This window comes from Lepidothrix coronata, unplaced genomic scaffold, assembly GCF_001604755.1.
Source record: "Lepidothrix coronata isolate B3197 unplaced genomic scaffold, Lepidothrix_coronata-1.0 Scaffold270, whole genome shotgun sequence".
Classification (NCBI taxonomy): Eukaryota; Metazoa; Chordata; class Aves; order Passeriformes; family Pipridae; genus Lepidothrix; species Lepidothrix coronata.
Genome location: NW_016690450.1, coordinates 702,135 through 720,015, shown reverse-complemented (window position 1 = coordinate 720,015; position 17,881 = coordinate 702,135). Strand labels below are relative to the sequence as shown.

General features: G+C 38.6%; 1 protein-coding gene across 4 annotated transcripts in view; it reads left to right on the top strand.

The window, feature by feature from the left end:
* Positions 1–17,881, top strand: part of CREB5 (cAMP responsive element binding protein 5) — a 174,602-nt gene that overhangs the window by 77,006 nt on the left and 79,715 nt on the right. The window lies entirely within an intron of this gene.

Below are 17,881 nucleotides of genomic sequence, written 5' to 3'. Positions count from 1 at the left end.
CAAAAATAATATCAGTAGAATGTTTTACCACACTGGAAAAGCCCATCAGCACCAATAATCTTATGTCAGATTTAACATGAGCTAGTTTTTCCCAAACAGAGTCTTACAAACTAGAATAGAAAAAATGTACTGGACCAAATTCTCCCTTGACCTCAGTTTAAGGCCATGAAAAGTCAGAAAAGTTCCAGTATTGTGTTCTTTGTTATCATTTGGTTTCCAGGTCAAAATGAACTTTTCTTTCACTGCAGCTAAGGATGGGAGCTGTATTTCTCTTGTACCATCAGAGGACTGCAGGAATTCTTATTGCCCTGAATACTTTTTAGTTTTCTGGTATACTTAGGATAAGTGAATTTCTTTTGCAAATTCATGTAGGAATAAGATTGGCTGAAAAATTAAGGTTCATTTTACAGATTGCCTGAACCACCAGATTCCTTGCTATTGAAATCCAGTGTTGATAAGTATCTTCTGTGGCCATTCATGTGAAAGAAGAATGTGTTGCACAAAGTGCAGATTATTACAGAAATCTCTGTATGTGTGGATCTGTATCTGCATATGGGGGGGGTGTCTGTTGCCATATTTGAGACTGCAAGCAAAATTAACTTCTCTTATTCCTAAACAATCATATTAGAAAGAATTTATCACATGAATAAGATTTCAAGTTGATGACTTAAGGCGGTGATATCAGTATATAAATGTGAACGACAATTTCTTTCTTTTTGAAATTAACACTCTATTAGCACCCCTCAGCTCTACTTCACATTTCAAGTTTTTCCTTCAGAATGAGAAAAGTGAATTTGGGGCAAAAATTCAAATAACAGCTGAAGGGGGACATTGCTGTGCATCTCTAAATGTTTAGTTTGGCTTTTTACTTGCTGATCTTGTGCAGTATGAAACTTTTTCCATTCAGAGCAAAACCTGATGCAGCTATTGCAATTCAGTAGATATTCTAATATGTTGAATGAACAAACAATATATAGCAGATTCCCCTTTAGTAATGAATTTAGCCAGGGTTTTTTTTTTCATTTAGTTTTAAACTATTTTGAAAAGACTTTGTAGTGCTCTATAAAAGAACTGCAGTACATACTTCAGGAAAAGTATAAAACCTTACCAGCAACATTTATAAAAAAACGCAAAAATAAATAAATACTATAGGGAAAAAAAGTTAGTTGGAAAAGCATGGATTTATAAAGGTCTACTTAGAAATGTGAAATGTGGCTGATTGGAAAGTTTCCAACAAGGCTGAATAATTGTTAAAATTTGGGGTTTTGATAACAATTTTTTCAAGGGAAATTAGGAATTGTTTTAAGAGAAAATGCTTCTCTTTCAAATCGGTAATTGTTTTTGCTGAGAAATACTTTTTCTGTTATTCAGGAAAGGTCTTGAAAAAGAATAAGTTTCTCACTTGCTGTACGCTGAAAGATGATTAACCTTTGTACATTTTATTTTCTGTTTGATGTCCAGTGTCTCTTCTAAGTTGTTCTGTTACTTCTGGTTTGTTTCTCTGGGAAAATGCCCACAAAGTGTGAAGAGTAGCAAATGATAAAACAGGCAACAATACTCTGGCAACTGCATATGTTACATTCCAGAGTTTTAAAATTTGGTCTCACCTGGTCTCATCTGGGGCAAGTTCTTGACTGATAGCAGAGCCAGCTGCAACTTTAACACCTCCTTTCCTGTCCTCCCCTCCCCCCCAGTGTATAGTTCTTTATCTTGGGGGACTTATTTTAAAGATGCAATGATCCAGCAAGAGGACTTAAAGGAGCACAGATCTGATGGAGCTGGATATAGGAAGGGTATGAGTCTGTTGCTTCCCCGTGTAGCACCGATCGCTGAATTTCGGCACCACATCTGCATTGGCATGTGTCTCTTGTGCAGAGTAATTATCAAATAGGACAAACATTAGATATAATAAGTAACTGGTTGGCTCAGGGTCAGATATTTGGGATTGCCCAAACAATCCCCAGAGGACTTAGAAAGATCTGTGTTATGAGAATACAAAATTTCTGCACCCAACCAAAATCTTGGGCAGTTTCGGGTGAAATCTATTTGGACTGTTGAATATCTCCAAGCAAACAAGCACCCCAAAACTGCACACTGTTCTGCACTGAGCCTGCAATGACTTATGACACTGCAGCAGAGGAAGATGGGTTGGTTGTGCAGAGGACAGATGCCATTAGGGACATCTTCCCTAGGCTGAAGGGAGAGAGTATCCTGAGAAGCAGAGAGCAGGAGAACTTGGTTTATTTAGCCTGGGCAGAGACAGCTAACTGGATCTAATTGCAGTCTTTAGCTACTTACAGGGCAGTTACAGAGGATGCAGAGTCTGCCCTGCTTTGTAGTATGAAGATGGAGGGCAACAGTTGCAAGTTTCAATGAGAGAAATTTCCATGAGACCTAAAAAAAGAAAGGCTACCGCAGGAGGACCATGGCAGGGCATAGCAACTGGCTGGAGTCAGTCCCTGCTGCTGTAGATTTCCACACTTTGCCTAAACAAGACTCCCAGCACCCTCCCTGATACTGCATTTAGTCCTGGTTGGAGCAGGAGGTTAAACAAGGTGATCTTCTGAGGTGACTTCTGACTGCAACTATGCTTTGTACTTGCACTGGGCATTGATTGCAGCACTGGCTGTCTGTACAGGGGTTGGAAGCAGGAAGAATTTTGATGAGGAAAAAACAATAAGAAAAGCAAATGGTGAGATAAGAACATAATGTCATCTGAAGCATAACCTGTGCCTGCTTGTGTCCACCTTGTTTTGAGAAATAAAGAGTGTATGCACCTCATGTAACAGCTGTAACTTTGGACTCTGAATTCCTCCTTCTGGGGAGAACATGAATTATGCTTCAAGGTGCTTAACTTCCTAGGTTTCCCACCATGCTGTAAGTGTTGGTCACCTAAGTTTTAGTAGATGCCTTATAAACATGCAAAGATAAAACAGGAATCATGGAAACCAGCCATTTTTGGCTGAAATGTAAGTCAAAATGAAGCCAAATATCTTTTCAGTTTATAAACAGCTGAACAGGTCTTGTTCCCTCCCGAACTAATCATCTGTAGTGTTTGTTTATAGTCAAGAATAACAGAATTCTAAAACGCTAGGAGAAAATCTCTCTCTGAGCTACTTCCAAACCAATCAGCCATTTAAAGTACCGCCCCCTCACACCCCTTTCTATTTTTTAAAAAATAAGGGAATTAAATCATAACAAACAAAACTTCTGAGCCTTCATGGTAATTTTCAGCATGTTTTACAAAAGTTGGAGACAAGCTTTGTCCATAACCATGTGATAAATCCATTTGCTAATATCCCTGTAAACTCAAAGGTATGTTTTACAGGAACTTAGCTAGCAAAAACTGTCCCCACTATAAAAGTAATGGAACATTAATGCCTTTTTGCAGTGAACTCCCTGTATACCTTATCCTGCATTCATATTTGTCCATTAACTAATGACTATCCAATATGCTGTCGCTACTATCGCACGTAAAATCATGCATGCTCAGTTATTTTATTATTGCAGAATAAATAATTTATTACAGATTATAACATAAAGACTGAGGAGCAGTGCCCGTATATGAGTTTTCACCAACAAAAGCCTGTGTAGTGATGCTGACTCAGTCTTATATTCATCTTGAGCTAAACGGCTCAGAGAACGATGTTGTTCCTATTTCTGAAGTTTCCAAAAGTGCAGTCCCAGGGTGTACGGCCTTGCTCTCTACGCCCCTGGTACATTCCTCACTGTCATGCATTCACCTTGCTTGCATACTCTTTTCTTGCAATCAAGATAAGGTCTGTCCTTTTAAAGTGCTGCATCTGATGCTTCGGTAAATGTCAAAGATGATTTTGCACTGCTGTCAGATGCAGAGCAAATCACGGAATATGGATGTGTGGTAAAAACTTCCTGGCTGGAAGAGCTAATCCCATTGGAAAACAAAACAAAAAGTCTCATGCTTTCCTGTAGAATATTGTAGTTTCTCTTGAAAACAGCATTCCTACCCAGTTAATTTATTACTGAATCTAATCAGTCTTTAAGATAGCTTTGAAATACCAGTGTTAGTTCTGTTTTTCATTAATATGTTGATACTGATGTCCAGGTCTCTAACTAGCTGTTAGAATCAGTTAGAAAAAATCTAGGAAAGAAGACATAAAAGAAAGGAATGAGTTGTAATACTGGTTGTTTTTAATAGAACAGGAAATGAAGAAAAACTGACAGATTTAAGATTTCTTTTGTGTCATTGGTGTGCTTGAGGCAGGTGAGCTGTAACAGTTACTAGTTTTATGTGAATAACAAACTTATTGACTTAGGGACTGAAATTAAAAATAGTAATGTAGGTTAAGTCAGTATGATTTAATTTCTTAATTATTCTGTGCAAATAAAGAGCAAAGACATTCTCAGGTTTTCAAGAAAATTAGCTTTTTTGAATGAACTAGGTAACTTTCCAGAAAAATACAGCATTTCAAACTTGAACATTTAGACATGCTAAAAAATTCTACTTTTCCAAATATTCTATTCTTCTCCACTTCTAAGATTTATTAAATATACCTTATTAGTGAATTTAATGATTTTGGTCAACCTGAAAGTGCTGCTCTATCTTTCGAGCTTGGCTGCAATTTTCTGCATAAATCACACCAGTTACAGGGCAAGTGAATTAACCACCACAGAGTATATTTAATTTGCACATACACTATAGATAATTGAAATCTCTATCCTCATATAACTTCAGGGTTTAAGTTGATATCTGGAGCATCTAGAAAAAGCTTTTTGTCATTTCTAACACAGGCATGGTATTGCTCCTGCTATGAAAAGTAGGGGGATTGGTGCAGAAAAGCTTTTGCAACTTAATTTTTCCAGTGTTTGTCGTTGCCCAGGGTGGGTTTCAGGGCCAGCAATGCATTGTGCTGTACTTTCATCATCTCTGCCCTCACTAGAACTAGCTGCAAGTTACTGTGGCTGAAGAAATCTTGCAAGATTTGTAAAACTGAAGAATATTAAAGTAGGCCCTGTAAATTCATGTAGCTAGATGCTTTCAGGATTGGAGACTAGATGTCCATAGCGGATGATTGAGAAAACGTGTTTTTCACCAGTGACAGGTTAAAAATAACTCTCTACTTTTAACACCATTTCCAATTTTTCAAGACCTCTGGGAAAGAGCTGCTTTTTGCAGAAACCTTGTGCACAGTGACCTGTAGAGTTAAATCTTCTCTTTGGTGCCTGCATTCCCTGGAGTTTCAGCGGCTTATCATTTTGTGCGTCTGGGATTTTCATGATTTGAAATAGCAAAGGGAGCTGGAACCGTTTTCACTGTCACATAGTCCTGGGGACTGGTGGTCAGTAGGGTAGGTGTGATTGGATGCCCAAAATGATCATTGCATTTCAAAACCATGTTTTTGTTCGCATGGGATATTTCTCAATTATTTTTTCCTCTTCAGGTAAGAGTCGAAAGTTAATGAAGAAGCCCATAAAATTCCATTTTAAGTTTGCATTCTCTAAGTCAAAAATGAAGGTCCTTTGGGTGAGACAAAATGTACTAAATATTGAACACATTACTCAGGATGACTTTTTTTTAAATGGCCTTTTTCCTCAGAAAAGAATACAAATGAAACATATGTAATCCTAAATCTAAGAGGAAATCTATCAAAATCTGCCAAGTTTCAGGGGTTTTTGTTTTTGGTGTATAGCAAGGTTTTGGCTGTGATATACTTTCAGTTGCTGTACTCTTTATCCCGTAACATGGAGTTCTCATTTGGTTATTTCTCTTTGCACTGATCCTGTTGCTTAAAAAAAAAGTCTGAGCAGTTAGACCATATGTTTATATCATAGCCCCTAATGTCAAAATTTTAATTGATTTTCCCACATTCAGGGTTAGGAGGGGGCTGTATCGTGTTCCACTACGTCATAAAAACAAAAATATTTAAAATATGTTTCAAATAAAATGAAGGGGGAGAAGAAAAAATGCTTAACTTAGAAAAGATGTGGGATTCATTAACAAAAGAAAATACTGGCCATGGACCAACGGCAAGCCAAATGTTTTGCCAGCAGTTTGCAGTTCACAGTCATCATTGCATGTCACTCTGCCTCCTGCACCAGCCCCTCCAACCATACAGGCCTTTATTTTAAGGAGAAACCTGTCTGGTTTGAGTTGAATAAATTAATTTGGGTTTACTTAGTTTAAAAACAAAATATAGAGGGCCCAATTTTATTTCATTATGCCCATGGGTAAAGCAGTCCAAGGTAATTACAACCACAGTGCTGGTTGCTCTATCTTAATTAAAGAGGGGTTTTTTGCACAGAGGTTTTTGCACAACATAATAAAATAGTTTGTGGTCTGGCTAGCCTCAGTGTCACAAGAGTGTACTCATTTCAGAAATTGTCCAGCTTTTCCAAAAACTGAGGCCTTTCCATTGAAGAGGAAGCATGGAGCTGCTCAGCAGAGCACAGGTAGTTTACAGTAAGGGCACTGTCATAAATCATGTAGCAAACAACCTTTCATACAATCTTGTACACTAAGTGCCATGCTTGTCAGCAGCAATGAATTTGGACTTCAGTAAGTCTTTAAGCAATAAGGTACTCTAAAATGTGCAACACTGTTATACATCTGTGACCAAAACTCTTATTTTTCCAAACCTTCCTGGTAATGTTTTAGGCTGTTTGGGATTTTTTTTTTTTTTTGGAGAGGGGTCTCCTTTGCAAATAAATATGATTTATTGCCTAGCAAATAATTTTAAAGAAAATGCATCAAAGACATTTAAATAATGTATTTGGGATGCTAATTAAAAAACCCAAAACTCAAATCCCAACAAGCATGACTAAGATAGCCTGTTATTAGAAAAGTCAAAGGAGGCATGTTTGCTAGCTGAATAAATCAAGTAGTGTTTTAAAAACACTGTCTCAGGGATGATTAAGGGTAAGTGATTTTCATTACTACATTAAGTTCTCCTTTCTGTTGTGGTGCTTTTTATATCACATCAAGCTTAGCTATTCACTTATGCTGCTTTAAAAAGCCCCAGCACCTCACTTACTTAAATCATGACCTGGTGCATCGATTCAGAAAGACAGCAACCCAGGCTTGACTTACTGCTCAGGAACCTGACATAGGTCCTTCCTTTGCGTGCTCTCTCTCATACAGTTGGTAAAACTGACTGAATTCAGTTTGGCAAATACCACTGGACCAGACCCTGGGGTAACTCCAGTCAGTAAAATTTCACTGCTTCCAACAAGTTCCCCTCCCCATATGGTGGTTTCCTTCAAGTTGCACAACTTTCCCTTTCCTTAGATTATAATATTCTGATATTTAGAGTCACCAGTTGTCCCCGAGCCAGATTGTGGTTGTTCTACTTTGCACATATGCAAGGGCACGGTTCACAAATATTTGTGAACCTTGCAGGAAGAATCTCAAGGTTGGAATAAGGAACATAAAAAGGGCACTAGATGCTTTGCTCAGTGACCAGCAGTGGATTTTGTTTCTTTCTGTTGGGTACATAGATTTTCCTATGAAGGGATTAATGGGTTTAGCTTCAGCTGCTTGAACTGACACAGTTTCACCTGAGCTTGCATTTGCCGAGAAGGAAATGCCAAGGGGATGTGCATTGTATCCCAAGACAGGACTCCAGCCAAGGGGAGGGCAGCCCTCAGCTGCATTTGTGCTGCTCTGAAGTACCATTAGCAGTGGCTGCCTGCAGGATAAGGGGAGCTGGAACATGTGGTATTTGACAAAACTGGAGTGTCTTCCAGCTTCCCTAGGCATGACCCAGGTCCTTGGCTACATAGTCCTGGGAGTATGATTATAGACATCTGGTCTTCCTAGAGTCTCCAAGCATAGAATTAGGCATGTGTAAATGGGGAGAATTAGCCTAGAGGTGGATCAGAGAGACTTCCACCCCCCACATTAAAGTTCAGAACATGAAAATACTGATTTACTTCCCACTCTGTGTGGCAAGACTGAAGCAACAACATCCAAATATGCTTCTTGGATGCAGCTGCCAAAGAAACGTTTCACAATGAACACAGAGGGGCATCCCTGTGGCAGCCTCAGCTGAGGTGCTAATGATTTCATAACCTGTTCTTTTATTATGCAAGCTATAATACTTGCTGAGACTATTCAGCCTGGGAGTGCCTGCCAGGGCAGGAGCCAGGGCACAATGGTGGATTGATAATGGTTTTGCATGTGGAACAGATCTGTACTGTGTTTTACATATATGGCTTTGAAACTATGAGAAAGCAGACATTTTCTATTCCATTTGCATTAAAGACTTCTCATGAATATGGACATTTATTGTGATCATAACCCTACCACAAATTAAAATCAGATCCCAAGTCCCTTGTGAAAAAGAAGCTCATTATAATGTATGGAGATGTCAAAATGATACTAAATGACACTTAACTTTAAAGCCCAAGCACTACATTTATCCATAGCTTAGGGTTAAATCTACAGTGGAAATAAGACCAGGAGCTAAGCAAGGTTTATGGGGGTGGGGGATGTCCCAGTAGATGTATAGTCACAAGCTGAAGAATAAACAGCTGGTTGTATATGTCTGCCAAATATGAAGTGTCTTGCATATATACTGTTGCATTTTCTTCTCTCAAGTCATAGATGACCTGTGTTACATATCCTACACAGACCAGGTCTGATTTATACAAGGCATAATTTGTTGATTCAGATGGTTTGTTGCTATAGAGAAAGAGATAAAGGCAGATTTCCATGTTGGTCTAAAGGTACACATATGAACCAGTATTCCTAAATACTCAGTTTCTCATCAAATTTTATGTACTAGCCATTTTAAGGACTTGTTGTTTGGTAGGCTAATACAAGGGCTAAATCCGTGCTTCACAAAATAGAGAGACCAGGGGAAAATAAAACAAAAATATGCTGACCTGCAATCTGACTTTGCCACTATTCTTTACATTAATTTGCCTTTCCTCTTAAAAAAAGTGAAATAGAACGACAACAGAAAATGCGGAGCGGAGTGAGTAAGCCATGGCTTCCGACCCCTGGAAATCGGCCATACTCACTGCTGTGCAAATTCCTGCTGCTCTCTGAGCTGAGATCATACTGTTGGAGATGGCAAGTGTATAGAGCACAGATCTCTATCTTTCTTCCATTGCTAAATATTAACAGTAAAAAATAAATGCAGGTGATGCAACAGGCTTTGACTGGGTCTATTTATGTGATTGTTGAGATATTTTAACCAGATCAGTCAAATGTCTGGCTCCATGTGGCCAAATCAAACAGATCTGATGTTATTGTAAACTGAGTGGAGCTGCCACTTTACTGTTTAGGTAAAGTTAACGTTTTTTAACATGTTCACCTGTCATGTGTCTCAGGGCACGTGTGTGATATTTTATAGGAGACATCTAGAAAAGGACACGTCTTCTCCTTTCCATTCTTCACCTTCTGCCTCTTCCCCTCCCTAAGCTGACAGTCTTTTTCCTCTGCCCTCCCAACAGCTCCAAGCAGTTAAAAAAACAAAACCAAAAAAACCCCAAACCAACCAAACAAAAAAAAAAACAACACAAAAAACCCCCACCACAAAACCAGCTAATGTTTCTTGAATGTCAGCATGCACTGACTGTCAGGCCAGCAGGAGAAACAAATTGCATTGTCAGAGGCCTTCCACTGACAACTCCAGCCTGCTCGTTCCCACAGTTTAAATCTGGAAACTCTTAATTCAAATGCTGCAGTTGATTCTGATGGCTATAGTGGCACTTCAATGAAAAGCAGTACTTTAGAGTTGGGTTTTGCAGCATCAGGCAGTCAGTGGGAGTTGAAATGGTACTTATGTTCCTGGGAGGGCTGTTTTCAGACCTGCGTGTCTACAGGAGACCTGGGCCCTGTCTAGGTGAGTGGCATTACTTCAGCTCTGCAAATGCAGCAAGAGAGGCCCTTCTAGCCTGGTCAGCCAGGTCTTTTAAATTCTTTTGTACAAAGATTGTTTCCTCCTTGCTGAATTGTAATATTGAAAACTGCAAGGTGCAAAATCTTGAAGTTATCCAGTACCCTCAGAGTTTCAAAATTCATCTGATTCAATTTTTGTCTCTGCTGATCATAAAGCTGCTCTTTTACTTTCCCTGGCATGGCAGCTTTCTAGTTAAAGCACTGTTTCAGTAGCAGTTCTCGAAGGAGAAAAAGTGGAGGAAAAAAGAAACAGTGCAAGCCATAACTATTCATGGAGTATGCGTCAACAATTAGGGTTCACGTTAAAGACATTAAATAAATAATTAGCAGTGGGTTAGTTCATAGTGCAGACTCTTTGAGGTTGACAAGATGACCTGAGCTTTTTTACATGGCTGCCTACTGACCATTAAGCTTTTTACTCTGAACTGGTGCAGAGGATGTTATTTTAATCTTCAACACAAAATTCTAGTTTAGGAGAATGTTTACTCTTTAAGACACATATCTTTCAAAATAAAGATAAAATTAAAAAAACCCACAAACAACAAACAAACAAACAAAATACCCCTCAGCTGTGAAACACTAAATCCGAAACATCAGTACAAATTGGAAGGAAAAGATGAAAAATAAGCTTTTTTTCCTTAGTATGATGTAGCATATCATTAACACACATAAGTCAGTATTCTGGGTATAATTTAGGAAAGTATCTTCTTAGGGATCATACATTTTTATGGATCTAGTTCTGTTCTAAATGACTGTATTAGCAGCATTCCTGTGAACTTTAATGGCAAGAGCATCATGCCCAAAAGAACATCTGCCATCTCTCCTTGTCTTTCTCAGCTCAACTGTACATGCTGCACAAGGCAAATAGGATGATCACAAAGAACAGTGGAAAGCTGGTTTGCAGATCAGCATATTGGGTTCAGTGACAGTAGCAAGAAGAGCAGTGAGGGTAGAATTTGGACAGTGCTTTCAGGATAAATTCTGTGAATATTATGGTGATCCCTCTGCTTCACTTCATAAGCTAATCACCACCAGAGGTCAGGAGAATTTACTTGGTAGTAGTCCATAGATATCAAGGTGTAAGATGGGGATTTTTGTTTTCTTTTGAAGCATAAGACATAGATCACTGTCAAAGCTTCTTTTACAACCAGATGTAATGCATGTAATATGCTGTCTGTTTATGGAGTGTGTGTGCATGTGTGCATGTGAGTGAGATTCCCAGTTGGTTTAAATCCATTGTCTTTGGCAAAGCTGTGTGCTGTACACCATTGAGAATTGGCTCTATTGCTGTTGATGTGTTCATGCTTTTCTTATTGTTTTCTCAAATTATTGTGTTAACTGTGTTACAGCTCATGAGGTCTCTTTATTTTTCAGCTTTATATTTCCACAGCAATAATTTGGTCATGAATGAGGATATTTTGAAGATCACCAGGTAGACTAATGTGGAAAGCTTTTTAGGAGAAAAATTTTGAATATACTTCTGATTGTTTCATTTCAAAGAACGGTTCAAAAGAGAACATCAAAATCCTGGTAAAAAACCAACCCCTAGAGATACTTGTCTTTTCATATTTTATCCCACTTCCACTCGTTACTATTTAGAATATTTCATAATAGTAAGTAACATTTCTGCTTTAAGCTAGAGAGTCTAAAAAAAGTGTGCTTTGGTGTTTGACATTACTGACCACTTAGACTTGCTGCTTTTTATTATAAGCATTGGCTGGATTGTATGCATATTTTTAAAACTAAGATTTGAGATTTACATGTTATCTGGAATTTGATCTCTAACTTGAAAGGCTACTGTAGCCACAATAAGAATGAAAATAACCCTGAACTGTTGAAAATTCAACTCTGAGCACCCAAAGTGGTAATGACTGCAATAGTAGTTTTGTCGATATTTATAAATCAATGCAAACCAGAAACTGGATGTTTTAATTTACTACAGTTTCAATGTAACTGATACCCTCAAGCTGAGAGCTTTAAGCTTTCCGAAGTGCAATGTTATTGCAGGGCATGCATCCAATTTTTAAAACATTATATAGATTGGAGACAGATGAGCTTTTCAAAATTATTTTAGGCCTATTTTGATTGAATGCCTGAGATGCGTTTTCCAGTGGAAATTAATTGGATTGATGTGAAAACAAATGAACTCCAACCTCAAAATTAGCTGCAGGTTCACGCTTAAACCAGTACTTAAAAGGGAGGGAGTGGGCACTGATAGTGACTGGAAATCACAATGACAATATGCACTTTGTTGGAAGAATAATGGTTTTTTCAATGCTTGCTCTTTTTTGCTGTCTCTCTTAACATGCATGCATGTGTAGGGAAAGAAATTTTCCCATGTATCTGTGGTTGCAGATGAATAGACAATGGCTTTTACTAGTTCTCACTGCTTCCCCTTGCATGCTGCTGGAAACCTCTGCTGGCCTGTGTCGGCAGCTGAGCAGCAGCAAAATCTCCGGCAGCCACTACCTGTTGTCACAGGGAATTTCTGGGGCACACCATTCATGCGGATTGTTCTGGGCAAATTTATTAACAAATAGCAGCTAACGTGATTTCCACTATTCAGTGAAATTTGCCTTAGCTTTGTAAAAACTGCTGTCGGTAAGGTTGGGATTCCTGTTTCTTCGACTGATGCTCTCAATCAGTGGATAAACGGGACCAGACAGCACTGGCTCAGAGCTGATCTCTCTTGAAGTACAACTGACTTTGTTCTATCTGCCTTGAAATTCACCTCTTCCCCGTGCTTTTCATCGTTTGTACTAATACAGCTGTCAGCTGGGATTTTTAGCATGTTTAAGAGATGAAGCGCGTGCAAAGATTCCTCCCAGGAAATGGCATATATTCATTTTGATCAGTTTGAAGGGAATCGGTGGAGTGAGTTGGGAGTGGGAAGAAGGTCACTGAAGATATAGAGCTATTTGGCAGCACTAAGATATTTTTACACCTGGAAATGACTTGCTGAACACATAATGGAGAGTACATCCTCATGTATGTGCTCCTTTCCCTTCTCCCCCACTGCCACCCACTGAAACAACCAGCAGCTTTGAGATGCTGAGCACATGTGGGGCTGTGACCTTAGTGGGCCATGCACAAGTGCTAACTTTCCTCTGGGCCACAGAGAGATATTGGCACCACAGGAGCAATGTGCTGATGGCAGAAGTGCTCAGGAAGCAATGAGCATTAAAAACCACAGAGTTTCTCTATGGTATTCTTATTAAAGGATAGGATTAAGAGCTGGATTTTGGTCTGCTGCTGATGTCATATGTCATTTCAGAGTTTTTCGAGCTTCTAATTCTCAGTTTTACTTATCTGCTATTTTGTTTAAAAAACCATGTATTATTTTCTTATATAATGCCTTTCTTAAAGATCTCAACAGTAAATCTCAGTAAATAAATAGTCTCACACGTTGTCCTGATTAGTGACTGTGCTCTGCTAACTGTAGCAAACTCTGCTTTCCACAGTGCATACAGCACACTTGTGTCTCGTCAGCATTAAACAGACTGAGTCTGCCAGTGGCAGATATTGGAGTGGTTTTTTTCTCCTTTAGGCAGTTTTCTGTAGTCAATCTTTTTCTACTAAAATTGTGATCAAATTGTTGCTTCCTGTCCAACCACAGCTTTATGGCTACATGTGCTATGAGTTGTATTGCCACATGGTCTTGAGACTCAGCAACAGTTGGAGCCACTGTCTATGTCTTTGTTTAAGCTCTAGACTGATGAAAATGAATGAGAAGCTGATGGGTACAGTTTTATTAATTTATTAATATGGAGATGAAGAAATGCAAAGATTCAGATTAATTTCTTATTTATCAATATTACTTTATATTTAAATTGCTGGAAGCTTCTTTAGATGTGTACTATGTCTGTTGACTACCCACAGCAGCTGTGTTTCTGTGGGGGCCTAAGTTAGGTGCCTGAAGTGAATTAGCCATGATCAGAAACTAGTCTGCAATTTAAGGCCTTCACTTAAGTAGCAATCTTAATTTAATTAATTAATTCAGGACCCTTTTCCCAACCTCTTTGGGCACAGCAATCTTCCTGCTCTAATTTTAGAATGTTGGATGTGGGGATTCATGGAGGGGATGTTGAGGAGGAAAAAGTCAGGAGATATTAAGCCACCCAAATTATAAGTATAGCAGTCCTGTCTGCCTGCAGGCATATGGAGAGATCAGCAAGTACATCTTGCTTAGACACCCAAGCAGGCAACATCTCTGAAACATGGGGGCATGAAACTGCTGCTGCAGCATCCATCATCCTATGAAGAACAGTGAAAACATGTACTGTCATCTTTGACATTTTAATTGAAAAGAAAGCTTACACAGATTTCGACCTTAAGCAGTGTGTTTATACAAGTGTATACAGAGAAATAATCTGTCAGTTCAGTGCAGGCTCATTGCTATAGGAGTTGGTTTAGTAACTGAACAATCCAACATTAGCTCACACACCTTGCCTTGTTCCATGCCTCAATAATTTTTAGTAGAAATACTTTGCCTAGAGGCATGCAGTTATTAAAAAAGAGACTCAGCTTGCTTAAAGTCTGGAATTATTAGCTCATGGTAACAAGCCTGCACTGGAGAAACTGTTGGTTCTTTGTTTTCATAACTTTGCTGTAATTCACCATCTTATTTTCAGAGACAAACTTCTGCTTTGTTTGGGAAGTTTAAAAAAAAAAAAAGAAAAAAAAAAAGAAAAAGAAAACACTTCAAAAAGATTATATTTTTTTCATTTTTATTATAAATAGAGTTTACAAAGCTCTTTTATCTTAGTATTTCTATTAAATTGCACTGCTCCAAATAATAAAGGTAAATAGAAAGACTTTTGAGAAATTTGTTTTACCTCATTTCCGGTATAGGGATCTGTTGGTAGTGAGTATTCAGTGAGAGCTCTCCAAAGGCGCTCAGCCCTTTAGGAGTAAAAGGTGCTTTTTCTGTATCCTTTTTGCAATCTACTATTCCTTTCAGATTAAAAGTTATGAAGGTCAAATAAAATCCATTTACACTGCTATAACATGTTTGTGGAAAAAGTCACTTGAGCAAATGAAGGTTCAGCACCTTTCGGTAGCACAAACCTGACAGAAGAATTACTTGCTGTTGAGTTGCCTTTATCTGGATGGTAGGGCTAGATTTCTTTCCAGCTGTTTAACCTGTTGATATTTTTCCTCAATGAGCCTCAAATTTTCAGATTTTCTTGAATTTGCATGCCAGGCTGGAGTTTTAAGGCCAGACTTTAAAAAGAATAGGCATGTTTAAAAGTGTTTGTGTAAGCTTTATTGCTGTTATTATTCCTGGTTTTAAATAAGTTGCCATTTGGTGCATTTGGTATTATTGTTACCTTTTTTCTTCATTGAAAACTGATACACCTTTATTCGCAGTGCTGCAAAATCACTTGTTTTCCTGGAGAATCGAGCTTGGTCCTCTCTGAGCTAAGAGACTGTGGTGGAAGTGGAATCGCTTTGACATTGTTGCTTGCTTTTATGATCGAATCATGTTTATGCTGCAGTTTTTTTGGTTTTATCCCACTTTTTTTTTAAATTTTATTACAAGACCATGTTTTATATGGGCTAGATCTTTATAATCCCTTGAACCTGACTTTTGCAGTGTTTCCCTGCTTTGCTTTAACTATGCCATTATCCTCCACATATCATTTGTGAGTTCCAGCTGTGTGCATAACACTGTGCAGAACATAAACTTCTCCAAGGAAGTTATAGTCTAAGAAACCATTCTAGCTTTTCTTATTTTTCTTGTAATGGGTCAGGCAATAAGACCCAGTGAAACAGAGGGAAGGGAAGATTGAAACCAGCAGTTTCTAAGACCTGTAAGAGCCAAAAGGCAAATGTTAATGGGTTCTGTGAGGCTACCAAGGACCTGCTGGTCCCTGTACTTGTGCTGAATTTGCAGAGGTTCCTTAAACATGTGTTTAGGAAATATAGGTGGCATTAGCAAAATTGGAGTTTCTAAAGGTAAGATTTATCCTTGACTAAACCTTTAAATAGACTTTGCCCCACTAAATACATGATGGGGCCACTGATTTGTAAGGCTTTTCTCCTACAAGCTCGGGTGAAAAGTACAGAATTCTTAAAAAATTTTGGAGGCATTTTTCCCCAGGTTTATAATATTTTACTATATATGTATCCATTCACTGGTTGGTTTTTTTTTTTTTACTTTCCCTTCATTTAAGTGTTCTTGTCCCTGTGTTTTAGAGCAAGTGATCAAGAATGCATTTCTGATGGAGTTGCTTTGTTCCCAGTGAACAGCTTCTCCTTAAGTGACATCAAGGGATACATGAATTGAGAAGTAACATCTCTTTGGTTGCTTTTGACTTTGTCCATATAGTTTCATATCTGTACGCTGCATCTTGCTCTTTTTGTGATGCTTGTTGCTGAATTCCTTCTTCCTGTGTGCTGATGTGTTATCTTAATTGTGCCAGCTCTTCTCAAATACTTACATGGGCTTTTCCTTCACTTCTGAATCAAACTTCTTGTCTATAAGACTTTTTGCAGCTTAGCCTTATCTAATCGCAGTCCTCCAGTTTCTCGTTACAGTGTCAAGAATCACTTTCACTTTGCCAACGTCTTTACCAGCAGCAAGTTTCTTTTTCACAGGCTGAAATCTCTTCTTGTGCAGCACTGGGAAAATACCTAAGGGTAACATATATGAAGATATATGAACACTCCATTTAAAAATCTCTACAGAAAGCATATCTTTGTCTAGATGCTTCCCAACTCCTTTAAGTTACGAGCCATAATTTTCCCTCTCCTAGAGTGTTGCCCTTCCTGTGTCTCAATCTCAGTTACTCCCTTCCTCTTGAAAACTTCCTCGGTCCTGTCATTTCTGAGCATACCAGTTAAATAAAAAACATACAAAGAGACAAAAAAGCAACCAGAGGAGTGCCTCTAAATTATCTCCAATTCTTTAGCATATTTGTTTGCTTGTGTGTTCTATCTCTGTCTTCTACTTTTCATCTGGTTTTTGTCTCTAGATTGTAAACATATTCTGTAAGAATTGTCTCTTATCTGTGTTTGTACAGTGCCAGGCTCAATGTGGTCCTGCTCCTGACTGAGACCTTTGGGCACCACCACAGTATAAATGTCTGCTACTGATAATAATAATCTACCCACATCATGCAGATGTCTGAATTATCTGAGAAATACAAAAAAGCATCTTTACTAGGTTGGCAGGGAGCCACGAATTCTAGGTGCCAGTTTTCTTTTCCCCTGATTATGGTTTGACTCTCTGAAAAATCTGGTGACACAAACCTCCCACTTCTTGGAAAGCTTGGCTCTGTGGTGATGCTGTGATTAAAACACTGTCAAACATGGGATACAGCAGGTCAGGTGAGGTCCCTTGCAACTATGTGAGGTATTCCAAGTACTTGTCTGATGCTTTGTTGTTGCTTTCCTTTGTGTTTATTTTTTCTTTCCTCCTCTGAATGACAAATGGATAAATTGAAATTAGACAGAATTGCCCTGCTTTAAGGCTGGGAGGGGGAGGAAATAAAGGACCACAAATGAGGAAAGCTCTAGTTGGATTGATAGGCTTAAATAATGGCACCGTGGATCAAACAACAGCAGACCAGCAGTAAGTGAGGCAACTCCACCATTCAGAACACATCTCTCAGATTAAAACATCCCCTTCATTTCTTTGCCCTCTGACTGAATTATTTGAATAGCAAAGGCCCAGGACAGCACTTGGGCCAGGTACTCTGTCTGCAGTAGCTGCTGTAAAAGCAGCTTACAGCTAGTCTGTAGAACCACGTACTCCAGTGAACTTACTTTTTAGCAAAAGAAAGTTTAATTGTGACAATACCTGGTTGTCAATGGGACATTCAGAGGGTAGACGGTAGCCTACTCTTTCTCACTATGCTAGGCTACTTGGATCCTTCAGCCTGAAAGCAACCCAAACCACATGCACATACTGACATCCTTTGAAAGGATGAAGGCTGCTGGTATGCAATGATTGCTCCTCATTATATTGATCGTAATGATATCATTGCTACCTTA